The sequence below is a fragment of the Ixodes scapularis genome, unplaced genomic scaffold (genome assembly GCF_016920785.2).
Source record: "Ixodes scapularis isolate PalLabHiFi unplaced genomic scaffold, ASM1692078v2 PGA_scaffold18__7_contigs__length_3171195, whole genome shotgun sequence".
Taxonomy (NCBI): Eukaryota; Metazoa; Arthropoda; class Arachnida; order Ixodida; family Ixodidae; genus Ixodes; species Ixodes scapularis.
Window position 1 is genome coordinate 1,252,349 of NW_024609844.1, and position 18,807 is coordinate 1,271,155.

The following is an 18,807-nucleotide window of genomic DNA, read 5'->3' on the forward strand; positions in this document are numbered from 1 at the left end:
CACTCTGCGATCCTGAAACAACCGGCGCCGAGAGTTACTCCCACATATTGTGCTTAAAGCTGCAATTTTTAACTTAAAGGAGATGGTCACTAGACTGGGCACAACGCGTGTGGAGACTTGAACTTACCAAACAACTTTAGGATCCGCGCCTTGAAGAAGTCCGATTCCGTTTCGTCACAAGGCTTGACGGGCAGAAATTTGAGATGATATGTGGCTCATGGTCGTCCTCAAGACGTACGCTTGCATAATCGTTCGTAAAATTCCGGCCGCTCAACTGGTCTCGACTCTGCAACGTGCTTCAAGCGTTTACACTTCCCGCGAACGTTGCTTCGGCAGCTTCGGTTCTTCTTCCACGCTTCCTTGTCCTCTCCGGCCGGACCGTTCGGTTTATCACGTCGGACCACTTCCTGACGCAGGGGATGTATCACGTGACTATAATACTTCGTATTTTAACTCTTGTTTTTGTTTGCTGAAGTAAACGAATACTTCAAAACTTTACTTATTGACCTTAATTTAGCAAAAAATGTGCATAAATTGCACTTTAAAAACTTATTTTGGTTTTATATGTCGTGCGGGATGCATGCGGGTGACCCCACTGTTCACTCTATTGACTCCAGCTCACTCTATATTGTCACGTGGTGTAACCCGCAAGCCCGCAAGCAGGGGGGGGAAGGTGCCGCCGCTTCCAATGCACCCTCCTCAGAATTTACGGCGCTCCGTGGGGGCCGCCATGTTAAAACTTGATACCAGTGTTGCTGCATCTGTAGGCCATCTTTAAGTTAGAGCTGACGGAGAAAATCTGGCCACGGCGCAACGCGGATGTACGCTGGAAGCTAGAGCCGGTTTGCTTTCGTTGTTTTTGTTTGGTGGGAGAAAATCTAGCAACAACGCACGTTCAACATGGCGCCGGGATTACTTCGACAGCTTCGGTTTGACCCCGTTCGACGCGGTTTACGAGCACATGTAGCGAAGACATGACCGGAGAAGTGCCCCTGTGGTGGTCCCGGAAGACGGAAAGTATCATTCGTAATCGTCGGGAGTGCTTTGAAAGCGAAGGGAGTCGCAGGGTCCACGAGTGCGCAACCACAAGCCAAGGTTCACGACAGCGCTCCGTTGACTTCGGCGATCTCGTTCTGTTTGGTGCATAGAGATAGGTTTGGTGCAACACGGCGATGCGACAAAGAGTTGGAACGTTCGTGGTGTGTGGTGCGGTGCTTGGAGGTAGAAGCCCATACTAACACGAAGCGCAAATTGGTTATTGTGGGGTTGAAATTCAACGGGTTCAGTCTCGTCGTCGTCAGCTGATCCGGTCCAGCTGGCCCGGGAGGACGCAGCGAGCGCTTTTAAAAGTAAATCTTCCTTCGTTCCGTTTCAAAATATGGAAGATTCTCGACGCATACCGTGAGTAAAAAGCTGCGGGCGTTTTCAACAAAATTACGTCGTTTTAATTGAACAATGGACTCCGGATTGTTGTACCAAAAGTGAAGATGTCCGGATTGTTGTCCTAGACCTGCCGTTTTTATGCTTCGTGTTGGCGTTTGCACAGCGACGCACACCGCCCGAGTAGATGATTCGGTCCTGCAAACGACCGGTCATACAGAATTTCAGGGAAACTTAAGTCACCACCGATATTTTCTTGTAAATCTCGTGTGAGTTTGTTCCGCTCGTCATGCGGTGTGAATAAATTAGGGCAACGCTTCCTACCTGCCCACAGATGCATTAAATGAGACCATTTTTTACGTAGTGAACATAGCGTTTTTTCTTTATTTTGGAAAGAGGTGTTGGGGAATTTATCATGGTACAATCACTTGAGAGTTCAGAAATTGGAGAGAGCGAGCATGCTTTCCTAACTTTGTCTCTTTTCTCTCTGGCATTGCCCCTAGTTTCAAGTTGCAGTTTCAGTAGACATACCTACTAGCAGGTACAAACTGCATGCTCTAAAGCAGGTAAGACTTGCAAGTCAGGGCGGTGCGGACTCCGTGTTTCGCGCTTTTCGGAAGGTGAGTGGGTAAGTGCCCCTAGTAGCACCATATGTTGCCATAACGTAACTGGAATGTCACAAATGTAATGTAACGTTGGGGCACATTTGGGTATGTTATAGCAATGTTTGAAAACTAACGTAACAGAAACGTTCTCCTGTAACATTGTTTGAATGTCACTGAACGTCATGTAACGTTACATCACATAGGCAAACGTTCCAGGAATGTTAGAGAAGCAACATTGGAGCAACGTTTAGAAATAACCTCTTAGTAACATTTCCATCCTGACATACGGGCAATGTTATGCAGCGATGTTGGCCTAATGTGACGAAATGTGACGCATCACCACATCACACAGAGGCTGGTCAAGGATACACGAAGATACCAAACTTATAATAGTTCAATGTTGATTCTCTTGTTCAAACATTTTTATTTTTTTACAAACAGAAAGACCGCTCTAATGCTTGTGACGGGCGTGTTTGAAACAAATGTTCAAAATGTACCCTGGAAAGATTGCAGAAAATTAAAAAAATATCTGTCCAAAAGGTTTATGATAAAATTGAATTCATTTGTGCGTATGGCATTTCCTTGCTTCCAATATTCACGAGCTAGCATGCACCCTCATCATAGCTTTTAGGTTAAGGTCATTCGAATGTCCAGCTTTTGGAACGCATGCTAAAGATAACAAGAGGGTGAAGTCATGGGGTGTTATTGTGTTATCAAAGGTGGAAAACTCGCACTGGTGACGCGACGACCCAAAGACCTCCCGAACATGTATAGGATGGCATGAGAGTCGTAGCCTGTAAATTAATTTGGAACATGTAGCTAGCTAAAATTATCACCAAAAGTGTATTTTAGTTGTGTGCTCTATTGCGTTATTTTCGAAGCGTAGCTCTGTTTCTGTGAAAAATACGAACATGATTACCCTACGGCCAGGTCGCAGAGAGCTCTTGGGGTCGACCGACTGCTCTATCCGACCCGAGCTTGCTGCAAAATGATTTCTACTATTTAAAATAGAAGCGAGGACTAATTTCACGACGGACTCGGGTCAAATCGAGCGACTGGGTGGTTCTTACTCTCGCCCTGTCTAGGTTGTCTGCGCCAGTGCTTGCCATAGAGATTTAGAGAAATCTTGGAGCGTGCAGTATAAGATACACCCTGGTTGAAAATTTGAAATAGTTACATGCAGAAGCTCATATTTCAGTCCAATTTACAGCTCAGCACTCTATTCGGAAAACTCAAAAAGTGGCGGCTCATTGCAGCACACTGCAAGTGAGACGACTGGCGGTAGCCATTGTCTCATAGACAGAAGAGGGGAAAAGGGAGACGGTTGAGGGGGAAGGTGAGCGATGAGATGGGAAGGAGAATAGAGGCAGGAAGAAAGAGGTCAAGTATGAAGTTCGAAGTCTAAAAACACATGCTCACACAAGGAAGAGAGGAGACAAAAGGAAAAGGGGAATGAGGATGAGAGGCTGAGGGAGCATGAAGAGAAAGATGAAGAGAAGTGGGGCAGGGAGGAGCAAGATCAGAGGGAGGAGAGAGGAAAGAGGGGAGGAAGAGCACACAGAGGGAATATGAGACCAATGGGGGAGAAGGAGTGGAAGGGAATGAGGAGATGGGACGGGGTGGGGCCAGGTAAGACGTAAAACATCGCAGGTCATAGGCCTCGGTTGCATGGACACAAGATCACACCTCCCCGACCACTCAAAATGAAGAGCCATATGCAGCTGCCACCAAAAAGAAAAGGTCAAAGGCCATGAACATAGAATCACTCAAACGAGAGAGAAGGGGGAAGAGGGGAGGAAAGATGAGTAGGATGGGTAGCAGGAAGAGGAAGGTGGACAAGAGAGTAGAGGAAGAGGGGAGGGAGGAATAAGGAGACCGAGGAGATAGAAGGGGAGATGGCGAGGAGGAGCAGTCAAGGGCCCGAAGTCGAGATCAAAGGTCAAAGGCAACGAACATATAATCCTATGAAGGTGGGGCCACAAACATTAAATCATGCGAGGAAATGAGGAGTGAAAGGTTAGAAAAAGGCAACATAGGAGAGATGGGACGGGAATGGGGTGAGATTAAAGAAAAGTGAGTGAGAGGGGGGGGGGGGGGGGGGGGGAGGTAGGAAGGAGATCTAGCATCAAGGGCCACGGATACAAGGACGCACTCCGCCGACCACTCAAAATGAAGGGTCCCAAGGGGGGAGGCACTCACTTTATCAAGTGACGTGTTAGCGAATGTCCACGTTTCACCGAATGAGACTTTAGCGAAAATTCGGACGCTGCGAAGCGGCGTTCTCGGGTGGGCCAAGTGGGTTCACATTTTTGTAATGAGCCGCCGCAGACTCGCCGCGCGGCGGATGGGTTAACGCGCGCCCCCGTTTAAAACGTCGATTCGCTCAAATGCCGCTGTTCGCTAAAACGTCATTTGCTCATCTAATATGGACCCTAATTATAATGAAACGAGTATAATCGCACACACATTGTTAGCCCCCGTTCACTTCTCGCCAAAGAGCCGTCGACACGAGAACATATTTGAGCTTGAGGCTTCGAAGCTCGCTCTGCGTGGACCACTCTTTGCCTACATTTGTTATCTGGACACATCACAATGGCACAGCACAGTCGCATAGCCACGGTACTACCGTTTCGATGTTAACAGTTCACTATCGTTACCGATATTACGGTCGAGGTCATCCACTGATCACTGCAAGACGTTGCAAGATCGCCATCGTCCGCCATGATTGCACACTAGTACGGCATCACGGTTATGGCTGTACGGCTTATACCAATTTCCAATTTCTCGAATCGATGTAATGTTTTATAGCTCTTAAAAAAAACTTATTTTAGTACTGTCAGATAGATTTCCACAGTTTATTCCTACTTGAAACTTCATGTTTAGTCGTTTACTCGTTTACGCACACTGTTGACAAGCCAAGACGCCAAGAGTGCAAGTAGCTCAAGCCAAGCAAGGTCGAAGCCAGGTTGACCACGTGACCGTATCGAGCGTATGTCAACGGACCGTCAAGGCCTGTTTTGTGGCCTGTTTCATCGGACCGCTCTGCCGATCTCTCGGCGTGGAGGAAACGTAAACAAAGGTATGTTTCATTTTCGTTGTTGTTACTACTTGTGCTGAACAATGGAGCGGGCGAAGCGTTCGCTATCAGAGCTATCCGATCGCCAAAAAAGACATAGAGTAGCCGAAAGTGTTCGCAAGGAACTTGAAAGTTGCGGTAAGAGCAGTGAGGAGTCGGTGGACACTGAGGTGTTTAGTAGCAGTTCGTACCACATCTCCAAACTTCTGTAATGGACAGGGAATTTAAAACCTGGAAAAGCTGGGGAACTTAGAAGGAGGAATTTGCTAGACACCCTGGCTGATTTCATAGTTACCGATGTCTGCCAAGTTATGCTGAAGTAGGGCATGAAATTGTCGATATTTCACTGTGGTAGCTGACGTTGTGTTGTAATTATATACTTTTGAAACAGGAGCTGTGCGCACCTGCTTTAAACAGAAGGCAGAACACAATGAGCCAGCCATCATCGTGCAGGAAGCCGACGCCAAATGGGCTGCTGCTGAATCGGTCAGGCATGCACCAGCTAGGACCAAGAAAATGGTAATATGATATTTCTAATTTTGCTTAAACTCCCGAAAAATACTTTTGCATCCTAAAACAAGCCCAGATTTCAAACAAAGGCATTAGTCCACTTTACATAAAGACATTTTTAAGTATTAAGAAATTTATTTAGCCAATGAAAGAACACCATGTTATGACATTGTCTGCAATGAGCTTGACATTGTAGAAAATATGAGGCTCATTGACATTGCCCCTGGGTCCGGACAGTTCATCAAACGCCGTTTCATTGAACATTGTTTCATCGAAGCTGTTTCATTGAACGCAGTTTTATCGAACGCTGTTTCATTGAACGCCATTTCATCGAAGTTGTTTCATTGAACGTAGCTTATTTGAGCAGTAGAAATATTTTTCTTTTTAGTGCCGGGAGGATAGCAGTGTTTTAATATTTATTGTAACTTATAAACTTATATATATATAAAAGGAAGGAACCTTTTTTTGTCACCTTCTATTCTTTTTTTTTTAGTAAATGATGACTTCTGTTAATGAGGCCAATAAGACACGGTAACACTAACGACACTTTTAAAAGCTGTGATCATCAGGTGCAGTGATGAATGCACATCCATTCAAAAGCGTATACGGTATATATCTTTATCCTTGAAGAGACCTATTCTGCTTCAAGACGAAGCCATCCTTGAGGCAGTGATCTGTCTCCGTGGCCCATGATACGGGGAAAAGAAAAGACGTGTCTCCTCTCTTTGTTAATTTATTATAATCGACAGAACCGTGGACCTGCCGGATATTCGACATACAGTAATATACTGCATGTCAAAGATCCGACAGGTCCACGGTTCTGTCGGTTACAAAAAATTGACGAAGAGGGCAGGCACGTCTTTTTTAAGAACATCTATGTTCTTAAAAAGAAAGCTATTCTCTTAGGATAAAATGAAAACAAAGTTAAATCTACAAATACAAAATAAAAAAGGCGCTGCGGAAAATAGCTGTTTCCCTCTTAAGAAAGTGCCTTTCACGCATGAATAAATAGAACGTTGAAGTGGGAAAAAGTGAGTGGCCGAGAACAGCCGCCTACCTTGCCAGAAAAGAATAAGTCGCGTATCCACTGTCTTCTGTGGGTAGGTCACACTTTGCGGTAAAAGTCTAAACTGGATGAAAAGAATGGCTTGTGCATGCAAAGAAACTGTGGTGAAACTGCTAGGACAGATGTAGGCATTTCTTTTTTTATCTTGATGACACTCTTTGCCCTGAAATAGGCACCTATTTTCTGAATGCAACCAACTTTTTTGTGTTATTTTTTTGCAGGAGCAGTGTGCCTCTTCTCACGAGTGACTGAGGGGCTGCCACAAGGGGAGAAGGCAAGCATGTTTCTGATTACAAGGATGGACAGTTGGGCTGGGCTAGTTGGTAAGAATTCATGTTGAGAAACGGTGCGAAAACCAGACAAAGGAAAAAGAACACACAGTACCTTGTCCTGTGTGTTTTCTTATCCGTGCATTTTGCGCTGTTTTTCAGCATGTTTCTGCCTTGATTTTTCTGTTAGTTTTAAATGTTAGTAGTTGGTTACTTTGATCCCAGTTGGAAGCATGGAATTGGTTAACCGTGCTAAATGCATAGAATTGAAAAAAAAAAAAAAAAAATTCATGCTTTCTAAATCATTTAAAATGCTTTTTTTCCTAATGATTTCTTTCTCTTTTTTTACAGCCATCCCATGAGTAGAGTCCCTGTTGTTTGAATTTTTTATGTCAATTTGTAATATGCATATGTTACCTTTAATTTCTATTCATGCATACATTTTAGCCCCAGCTAGTGGTTTCTTTTATTTAATTTATGTACACATTGGTGAGGTGTTTTTAGAAGATTTAAAATTTATGTTCTTTTTCTAGTCATTTTTGGTTTATTGCCTCCGTTATTTATTTATATGTCCTAGCCCAAGATCGGGTGTAATTTGAGATATATTTAGAATTTTATTTTAGGCTACTTGCTTTATGTTACTGGGAGTTTTAATATTTTACATTTTTATTTTTATGCAGATCAGCCTTGTAATTTAGTGTGTTCTTTACAATTTTGTAGATCTAATAGCTTGTAAGAAACAGAAGAATTCTCTGGTACTTGTAATGTTGGTTTCGTTTTTGAAATAAATTTATTCCAATAACTTCTTGTTTTCTTCCGGAGTCCTGCTTCTAGGATTTCAAAATGCTGATTCATTAATGGCCTGTAATGCACATCCATTTACTCATATCAGGCACCAGCTCAAAAAATGAATTCATGACAACCATAAATGCAGTTTCCTGGCAGCGCTTGTCAATGTATTTTAGGATAACATTGTTCAGTAATGTCCAAGTAACACATGCAGTAATATCTGGCCAGTGCCAGCATATTGTAAAAGCGTTTACTGAAAGTTGACAGAATAAAAGCACTGAGGAAAAACAGATGACCGCTCTTTCATTTAGTTACGACGCTCGTTTTTTGGAAGCAAAGACTCGCGCACAGGTCAAGATTAACTGCAAAAGGAAGGCTTGATCAAAGGAACTTTAGGGAGATAAGGGATGAGTCAGTAACACTCCACCTTCGGTATCTAGTTGATCTCGACCTGTATGCGACTCTTTGCTCCTCAAAAAATAAACGTTGTTGCGAAATAAAAGAGTGGTCGTTTGTGTATGTTCTTCACATTTTTATTCCTTCACTTTTAAGTAAGCCGTAATGTCAGTGCAACATTTTGGTGTAACATTACTGGATGGTAGAATTCGTGGCCATTAACAACAACTAGCAACGTTGGCGACGACGTCCGAGTAACATCACTGATCTAGCATCCAGGTAACATAGAGAGCTATGTTACTGCAACATTTTGATGTGACGTTACTGGAAGGTAGAACTGGTGGCCATTAGCAACGTTTGGCAACGTTATCTAACAACGTTCCAGTAACGTTATTTGGGTAATGTCCAGGCAACGTATGCAGTTACGTTACTGTAACATTGTGGTGTAACGTTACTGGAGTGTAGAATCCGCGGTCGTTAGCAGCGTTCGGCAACGTTACCTGACAACATTCCAGTAACGTTGTAGCCACATTTTGTGCTACTTGGGTGCTTTTGCGAGGTATGCGGAATACGCAAACGATTTTGTTATGCCCGTCGGTTTCGCCTCCAGTAAAACGTCTACAAAGGCGCAATCACAAGCCAATATTTACGATAACAGTGCATTTGATTCGGTGGTCCGTGTAGTTGTATTTTACCCTGCTTTCTGCAACGCCGTGTCATGACTCATGGCGAAGAGCTGGAACGTTCACGGATTGTGCTGGGCTTCCGGTTGACCCAGGAAAAATCCAAAACTCTTTTTTTTTTTTTTTTTTTTTTGGGGGGGGGGAGGTAAATTTAAAGCAAGATAAACAGGACTCCGGTTGCGCCTTTTGTTTTAACCGCCGCAGAACCACACTTCGCCGACGGCCCCTAGATGTGCGCCGCTGCGCCGACTTTTGGTTCTAAGCCGTGCTTTGAAACCGTCGCCGCGGACTTCAGTCTCGGTTGAAGCGACGGAGTGGTTCTCCAAGTTCAGAGTACAAGTGTGCCTGCTAGGGTGCGACCTAACCTATTTCGAACCCTCGTCCTTGAGTACCGAGCCTCCTACCACCTGGCAGGCCGGTAGTTGGTTTTATTTCGGGAGATCGGCCCGGCCCATGTCAAATCGGCCTTCGAGAAGGGGGGGGGGGGGGGGGGGGGGGGGGGGTCGACTGTCCCCGTCGCTTCCCCCCCCCCCCCCCCCCCCCCCTCCCTCCCTTGGGTCCGCCCCTGGGTTGACAGAAGCCCGCGTCGCCCGCATCGGCACTGAGTGCACTTGGGCTGTTGAAGTGGCTCTAGGCTGTTGACGCTCAGGCCTTTCATACGCGGCTTGCCGCCAGCTGATCCGGCTGCTCGACTTTGAGTAAGCGGCGAAAGTTACCTCTGAAGTAAATGTAAATCCTTGTTCATCCAGTTATCCGGTGTCAAAGTGTGGAAGGTGTCCAACGTGTATTGGGGGCGGGAACTACGAGCGTTTTGCCTTGCTTTCGTAACCGAAACCAGAACAGCGAGCCTTGCGTACTCCAAAATGATGGAAGCAATAAGTCGTCAAAAACCCGTTTTTAGGGTTTCAAACAAGTAAACAAGACAAATATAATTAAACTTCGTTGTCTGTATGCAGGAGGACTTATGTAACACAACAATACATTCTCGTTCCAAAACGAAAAAGAAAGTAAAACTCAGTCCGCCGTGTATGGCAGCAACTTCTCCGCTGCAAAACCTATGCTGGCAACCTAAGCGGTTTTAATATGGCAGCCTCCGCTTTGCGCCGCGTTCCCTTTCCCTCCTTCCCCCCCCCTGCCCGCAAGTGTGACTGATGCACTTAAGAAAATAATAAACGTTTCTTAACATTATGGTATTATTTAATTGTCAAATTTAAATACTGAATATATATTAAACTTATAACGGAGTAATTTTTATTTGTCATTTTAATTAGTTTTTAATTTAATTAGATTTATTTATTTAATTAATTTAATTAGAAAATTGCATTTGCTGCGGGACAACGTCGGTGCGAATTTTAAAATTTGGATTTGAGACACGTAGCGTGTCGCGCTGTGCGACCATGAACCCAAACAAAAAAATATACTTGGAGCCACTAAGTATACCCAGCTTGCCAAGGACAACAGTCCTGAGACGAAGTTGTGTCCTGAAAAATGCTACAACAGGCCAGGGACCAGAACCGACGTCGCGGACAGCAGTTTCTGTAAGCTCGGTTGTCTCGGAACACGGTGAGACAAAAACTCCCCGTGAACTAAGTGGTACCAATGAAACCAGAAGCGGTCACAGTACTGGGCCAGTTAGTGAAGACACAAGTGATAAAATTGTGAAAGTGACGGGAGATTTGATGACCAATTTCCTGTCCAAGTTTCCGAAAAGGCTACTGCCAAAGACGAATGTAACGATTCTGACGTACCCTGTTTCGGCTGGCCTTCATTTTAATTGGACGCAAAATGAAGGGCTTTTGAATCTCGAAAACTTCATTGCTGGAGTGTACACTCTTCCCGGCATCAAGGAAAACTACAACATTGGGAAGCCAGAAGCCAAAATAAAGGCCCAAACTGCCAACAAGCGCGTAAAATGCCTTTCAAAAAGGAACTTCCTTGCTCAACTACAAAGTGGAAAGCGCTGCCTGACACTTACTGTGCGTGAAACAAGGTGCAGTCATAATTTCAGGAAGGTCATCCCTATTTCGTGTGTGTGCGTGTGTGCGTGCATTTTATGTGTTTTTTTTTTTTTTTTTGATGACTTCTATGGTGTTAATAATTATTGGATGTTATTCGGCACTACTGGCTTTTCTTTTCTGTTAATAAAAAGCATGCCCACGATAGAATGTGCACGTGATCTGCCGCCCCAGAACGAGCGCGTAGCCTCGACTAGGGCTCAAACAGGATACGTTCACATGGCAAAATGGGAACCTGAAATATCGCATTTTTTCGCCAACTCCGCCAAAGTTTTAAAGTCCCGACGTCGGAAGTCGGAGAGCTTTGGACCAATCGTGAAAGATGATAATAGGATTTTTCAGTCAGTGTTATTCTGTTTTTGACCCGGTTTTACTCTGATTTGCTCGGTTCTGGAGCAAAATTTATACAAAAACGAGAACGTTCCACTCCGAAACCAGGTAAAACTGAATAAAACGGAGCAAAGTATAATGTGAATACATAATCCAGTTGGTGCAATCGTTTACGCTATTACTGTTACTGAAACATCCTGGAAAACAAAATGAGAGAATACACTGCTAAAACTGCAGAGTTCCGATGATACCTGAATTTCGTGGCTTGCCTATTTACAATTATTCATGAATCTTGTGCATACTATGTGCACACACAATGTTCCCGTACCCCATAGTCTTTTCTTTATGTTTTACTGGCAGCGGCATGTTTTATAATACGAAGGAGGACAGTACGTAATCAGGAAATTCTAAAACACGTGACAAAAAAGAGTTCATATTCACTTTATTAACTGAATGTTTTATTTAATTAGTGTCTACATGGCCCAGCACAAGTTATATAGCTAAAAAAAAAAATTATTTGACAGAGAGGAACCCATCGGGCACGCACGTATCTGCACGGGGGGAGGGGGGGGGGGGGAACCATGGGACCCCCCCCCCCTCCTTCCAAACCTTTCATTTGGTGGGGCCTCCTTTCCCCCCTCCCCCTCGTACAGTATTTTGTCATGGGCGAATCAAAATCCTGGCTGCGTGCCTGCCATCGGGTATATTTGTGGCAAAAATTATTTTCCTGTGCTCAAAACATAAAACTTTAGTATATAACAACTCTAATTTCTCCACTGAGCATACTGTTTAACCTGATAGATGCCCACTTAATAGATTTTATGTTCTGTATTCCCAGTCGACCATTAAAAGTTCTCGATCCGAAATGCATTCCATTTCACCAATGAAGCTTTCAGTTTAACCAGTACAACTTGTTATTGATCCTATTGAAGGACCAATAGGCACTTGTATTCCGGACCAGAAAACATTCGTGTTGTTCCCATAGAAGTTTCTACTTGTCCTATAGAAGTTCCTGCTTGTCCCACAGAAGTTTCTAATGGTACAAGAGAAGTCTGTATTGGTACGATATAACTTGTTATCGGCCCAGTAGAAATGCCCATCGGTACGATGAAATCCTATTGATCGCATAAAAATCTCTATCGGTCCCATAGACAATTTTTGCAAGGGTGTGCTAATTTGGCGATTGAGCATTGTCACTGCCATACTGCACCGAGTTCACTTCTCTGCAGTGCATGGCTCTTTGCTATCTCCCGTACAATGGCTCTGCCACATAGCGCCACTGGCTGCAATGAGCGGTAATGAGCAAACTGAGTGTCGTGCACATTGACACAATTGGCATCATGGCGCTTGCCCCCTAAAGTTGACTTTCCCTCGACCGATTCTTTGGCCTTCCCCCGTGCTGCGGCTTCTCTGCAGCATTTCCAGTTGCACCAATGTGCAAAACATCGGATTTTCTCATCGGCGCCAATTGCACATTCGTGCTCATAGGCTTTGGCTATGCATTTCAATTGGAACAGGCCTGCCATTTCCAGCAGGGTCTTTTATTCTCTATTCTAATGTCTCGACATTTCGCTTATGCGGTTTGCATTTTTGCAAGGTTACCCTGCCAAAAACATTGTGTTAAAAAGCTTTTTCAGAAACATCAACTTATAAACTTCCATTTTTAAGTGCCATACCAAAACTCCGCTTGAACTATCTTTTAGGTAGACCACTCTGCAGCCAAAGGGACTTACCGTGTCTACTTGATTTGGCAAGTTACAAAGTATGACAAAACATTGCAAGCGGATACACACAAGTATATTTCGCAGATGTGACGAGAGACAAAGCTCGTAGTAGCCTCAACAGCTGCCGGGCTTCAAGTTTGAGCAGGGAGACCCTGGAAGGCAGCACATACTTGCAGAGGTGGTCACCTCTCAGATTTTCAGCACTGCACAACGTGTCCTCTGCTGTCAAAGCTTACACCGTCCTCGGGGTCGGACTCTTGGGGCTCAAGGGAGAGGCCTCAAAATAGAGCTACACAAGCCCGCATTGCGCAGAAAGTCAAATGATGTTGCTGTGCCTAGCACCTTTGCAACCACCGGAACCTGCTTTTCAGCATCCTATTCACTGCTCTACGACAGAATCCTAAGCATTGCTTTTTGTTAAGCTTGGCCTCAGAACAGCAGAGCATATCCATTGGGGTTGCAAGGAATTGGTGTGCAAGCATGGCTTCAAGGTTTTGTCGCTGTCACCTGCACACAACAGTGAGGCGGTATCTGACATGAATGTTTCATAACCTTTTCAGTTGTCCAAAAGCACATCAAGACTAGATAGAAATTCTATATGCTAATGCAGCCTCTACTTGGAGATAGTAGTTGCATAGCATCCCAAAAAGGCTGAAAATGTAATAACAAAAAAGTTGAAAAAAAAAAGTGGAGATATTCCACTTGTCTTGCACAATACCCAAAATTATGCCTTCGAGCAAAGAGGTGTCAATTGAGTTTATAATCTCTTTATTTTCCTTTATATACAAAGGTGGGAGATGGGGCATATAATGTCAAACCTCAAGCTGCATGGCTTGCAGCTCGACGAGGCGCCCTACCCAGTGTGGCAGAAAAGCAGCAGAAACGTTTCAGACAACACAAGCAAAGGACAAGATACTGTACCAGCTTGAACCTGCATTCGTAAAATGAAAACGTACACAACGTGCTGCAGCAGAACAATTTCCAGATGTTGAGGCCCGAGACATTTGGATGATACACATGCAATCACGAGTAAGCTTGAATCCGTGCGACTATCTCACACGACACTCATCACGGTGAACGAGGCACCCGTTTTCTACCGAGAGCTCTCGTGCAAGCGCATTGAGAAAATGTGCATTGAGCACTTACCGACAACACCGCTTAATTCGCATGGCTGAATTTTTTGGTCGTCGTCTTTCCGTCTTCACTTGGCGCGCGAAGCCCACCCACCTTCAGCCCCGGGTTATCGATTATCGCCTCTGTAGCATTCAAAGAATGCGACTCGCAGCACACCGACGCACGGTGACGTCTTCGTCGCAGCAAAATGTGCCGCCAGCAACGCTCAAAGAGAGCACTTGCTGCTCGGCGGTCACCATATGGGGCCCCTCGCGACGCCGCCAAAGCTTCCACGGCAAATGTCAGCACCAGCCAGTGTCGGGCAGTATTCCCCGATAACGTCCCTGACGAACCTTGATCGGCGAACACATAAAAACGTAGCGATAGTCCGCTTAGGTCCGCCCCACCCGCGAGCTTGAACGTCGCCATCTTCATTGACTTCGGCAACTTTTGCTGCCCGACTACTACAAAGTTATCTCCATCGCCAAACCGTTGAGTTTGCGATCTAGCATAGACAGACAGAACGCTTCTCGGAAAAGGTCCATTGGGGCGACGTGGTGTTTTCGAAGTTCTGTGTTACGTGAAATTCCGTGGTGTTGAGCTCGGCGATTCTTTCTGGGACCTACCGCGGTCGAATCAGATCGCCCTGCAGCTGAAGGAGTGCACAGTGGAAATGTTCGCCGCTCGGAATGTGCGTCGACGCTGCGATCTGCTCAACGCTAAGCCTATTCCCACAGTTCACCCACAGTTGACGGACGAACGACTCTAAAAGAAATTGCCGAAGTTCTCGCTATGCACTGGACATCAGGGTCATGAATTTCATTCCGCGACAGCATTGATAAAAGGTGCCGTTTCCACGGGACGAGTGACAGAGGCTCCGTGATCGAATTTGGCTACGCACTCGTACTCGTAGCCTCTGCAACCCGCAGAAAAGCGCGCTTGACGAGGCAGCTGTGGCTTGGTTTAATTTGAAATAAAATGATTGGACACGTTTTCATTTTCAATAGACAGTTTTAGTATAGCGTTGCTGGGTTGCTACGGTTCTAGAAAATTTAACCAAGATCATGCGCGGTGTTCACTCGAAAACGTAACGCACAACTAAATTCGGTCCGAGCAGGTCATTTTTAGCGTACGTAAGATCCAGCAACGCTGTACTAATGGCGAATTCGCGTGGTCAATCGTCGGCAACTTATTTTGCCGGAAAGCCGGCAATAGTGTTCGCGTGGTCAGTTTCCGGCTGGCGCGCACCGTTCGGGTGGTGGTTCTCCGGCATGCACCGGCAACTTTCCGGCGCTTTTTCCGCCCGAGCTCCGAACGGCCGGGCGAGTGGGCGCCAGACTGTATCCGGTGTCGTCACTTCCGAAATGAGAGAGAAGGTCAGTGAGAAAAAAAAAATGAACGAAAGAAGGAAACTGATTTGAAGTAACTTTAGCAGCCGCTACGAAAGTCAGTCCAAGTCGTTGGGACATGAGTGACGGCGGCGACAGGTGCGACAGGCTCTCACTGGCGGTGTCGCGCGCGAGCGCCTATCCAGAGATCTGCCCGTGCCTAGATCTGGGGACAACGCCAGCGTAGGGAAAAACCGCTCGTAGGGAATCCGTTCGGATGGTAGTGATGATGATGATAATCATGTCATATAACACCTGAGACTGTGGTCGAAGAAATTGGAAACTTTTTAATAGAAGGATCAGACACAAAAAGGGACGTCTCAAACTCAGCTGACTGGTTTATTTCTCGACCATCCTACATCATGACTGACTTGCCCACTGGCGCCACCCTGGCCTTGCTGTTTTCAACGGTTCTCAGGTTGCCGGAGCGGCGTGTTTGAACTGTTTGAACCACAGGTTAAACCACAGGCACCACAGGTTTGAACTGTTTCAACGGGAGTCATGGCAAAACGAACGGAGTAGCACAGCTCGCAAAGCGTGCTCGGAAGACGACCCTCCCAAAGCCGACGACGCGCACTCACCTCTGTGGACAGCGAAGAAACATCGTCGCACTGTGACAACGGCGACTAGTGCACGGCATTTATTTTTTGTTGGCGTTCGTTTCATAAAACCCATCTATAAGGTATGTGTTCAATCTTCATTACTTTACCTGCGCGGTAGAACCGGCCAATATCTGAAAGCTAAATCAGCCTGCGCGTTAGAATCCTGAAAACACGGCAAAGTGAATCTGCTGCGTGTTCAACCCCTTTTACCATGACTTAGGATGTCGTAGCAGAGTCTTACGTGTTCATATCATAAAACATCACATCATAAAACGCAAATATGCCGTGTCCGCAATCCGCGGTATCAGTTCCCGTTTTATGTGGTTTGTAGCGGATAGCCCAGTTGCTTATCGCGTTTCTTTAAATAAATTTTTGCTGTCGCATTCCCAAAGATAGCCCACCCCACGTTTTTCCCAATTTATCTCTTCATTTTGGGTGGACATTCTTACGGGATTTTACGGTAGTTTTGCTTTGTCCTCTGCATAAGTCTATGTCCTTTCCACTTTTCAGGAGCTTGTGGCCACCCTGAAAGGCTTGACGAGCTACGTGCTCGTATTCATGTTGGTGCCACGAGGTGGGCCTTTCGGGCATGCCAGGGAGGATGAGAGGCTGTCCCTGAACCGCCTACTAGTACAAAAAGGTGTTGCCCTCGGCGTTACCATCGTGAATGTCGACTGACGTAAGTACATGGAACTTTCACCCCTGGTGCACTGTCCTTTTGAGTTACATGTGACATGCTCCTTTTGAGTTACATGTGACATGTGACATGCCTCTGGAATGCTGTTCATTGAGTGACAAGGTTGGGCGGATATAACCTAAGAAGCATTTGAAATGACAAATACTGGAATACACAGCAGTGACAGCTAAAGTACTGATACTAAAATACATTTATAAAAGGAGCATTGCAAAACAATTCAAATATGTATGACTAAAAAATGGGTGACAAAGTATCTTTAAATATGTTTTGTTTGAAGGAGAAATCCTGATACTGAAATATGGGGGGCAGTCAGTTCATTGAACGACGTTTCATTGACAGTTCGTTTCATCGACAGTTTGTTACATCGACAGCTCAGATAAGCTTTTTTTCTGTAGTGACTCCCCGCAGAATGTTGCCGCGAAGCAGCTCGAGTGGGTGGGCCCACTGATCTCTACTAAAGGGGGCTGGATGGCGCTTAGCTGCTCTCCGAGCCTGGCGCAAGTGAAGCCACCGGAAGTTCGATTCTTGTCCCGGAAGCTTCCTAGTGCATTCAGTCGATATTTTGGACCATGCTTTTTTGTTTCTTTGATTGGGTTTTAATGCTCCCGTTCTGGATTAAATGCTGAGAATGAGGCATTTGAACTTGAGACATATTCACAACTTGATCAACTAGAATCTCAAAATGTTTACATTGAATGGCTTCCCATGATACTTCTCGGGTCTGCATGCACTCTTACTGTGCAACAAGCAGACTCTCTTGAGAGAACAAGCGAAAATCCAGCGCCCTCGACGCTTTTCGAACCAGCACTCGGAAGGGTTACAAAGCCTGCCAAGCACTCACTTCCGGGACAAGCTGCTCACCTCCAGTGGCTTCATACTTGTTTGCTCAATGCGCATACATCCAGCCCCCTCTAGTGGAGATCAGTGGGTGGGCCTTGTGAGGATGACGCCAAGCCCTATGCCGTTACATACCCAAGGCGAGTTCCTCTTCCACTGCTCTCACAAGTGGAGAATGAATTGGAAAGGATGAAAGAAATGGGAGCCATCAAGAAGGTGGAAAAAGCAACGGAGTGGTCCGGCATCCTGCGGTACAGTGACACGGCCAGCAGCCCAACCAAGGTCCTACATTGTAAGCACATCGACAGGACTAACACGACGCACCGGGAGTCACATGCAGCCAACGGCGGTCACTAGGAGCGGACGACCAAGCAGACCACCGTACAGGTTGGACTTGTAGCGCGGCTCCCTACTCCTAAGAAAGGGGGGTGTCGTGAGTGGCATTGCGAGCGACCGCCGACTGCTGTGCCGTGACGCGCCTACGCGCGGAGTACTCTCGCTCCGGGAGGCCAGTGGACGGGGGAGAACGGCACAACCATGCGAGGACATGGCTGTGTGTCGCTGACTACACGTATTGCCTTTAACCCGCAATAAACTGTTCTTGTTATACCTGAACAACTGCTACGACAGGCCTGGTGTGTTAATATTTCTGTAGTGAGCCGCCACAGACGGTTGCTGCAAATGACGTAGACGGGCGGGCCAGGTAAGTTAATGCGTGCCCCAGTGACACACACAACGAAACATCACAACATCGTACAGTTAGCGTAACGATTGTCGATGACATGTCAGTGTCGACCAGGGGCGGATTTAGAGGGGGGTCCGGATGTCCTGACCCCCCTCTTGATTTCTGCTTGTGTAAATTTTAGGACGTAAAACGAAGGAGAGGGGGAGGGGGTCCCTAAACATATGGTACGCTGACCGACACCTGACCCCCCCCTCAGGAAATTCCTGCATCCGCCCCTGGTGTCGACGAAATGTATGTCAATATGTCGTTTGATTAAAAGTTGTCGATGAGATGTCTGTCGATGAAACAAAACAGATCCCAAAATGTAGGTTGCCACAGTAGCGGGGTTTGCTATAAAATGAAGCAAAACATTATAGTCTGGGTGTAGCAAGCTTCATATTCTGTCACAGGTGTATTGCAGTGGTGGATGTTACCATGTGAAAGTTAAAAACACTGATTTGTTTGTTCGAAAAATCGGAAGAATATATGCAAGATTTTCAGTTATGAATGCTGATGTTGACGGCCGAGGGTTGTATTTCATTCTCATGTTGAGAGATGGCAGAGCACATCACGGAAAGTAGACTGCACTGTGGAGCAGCGGGT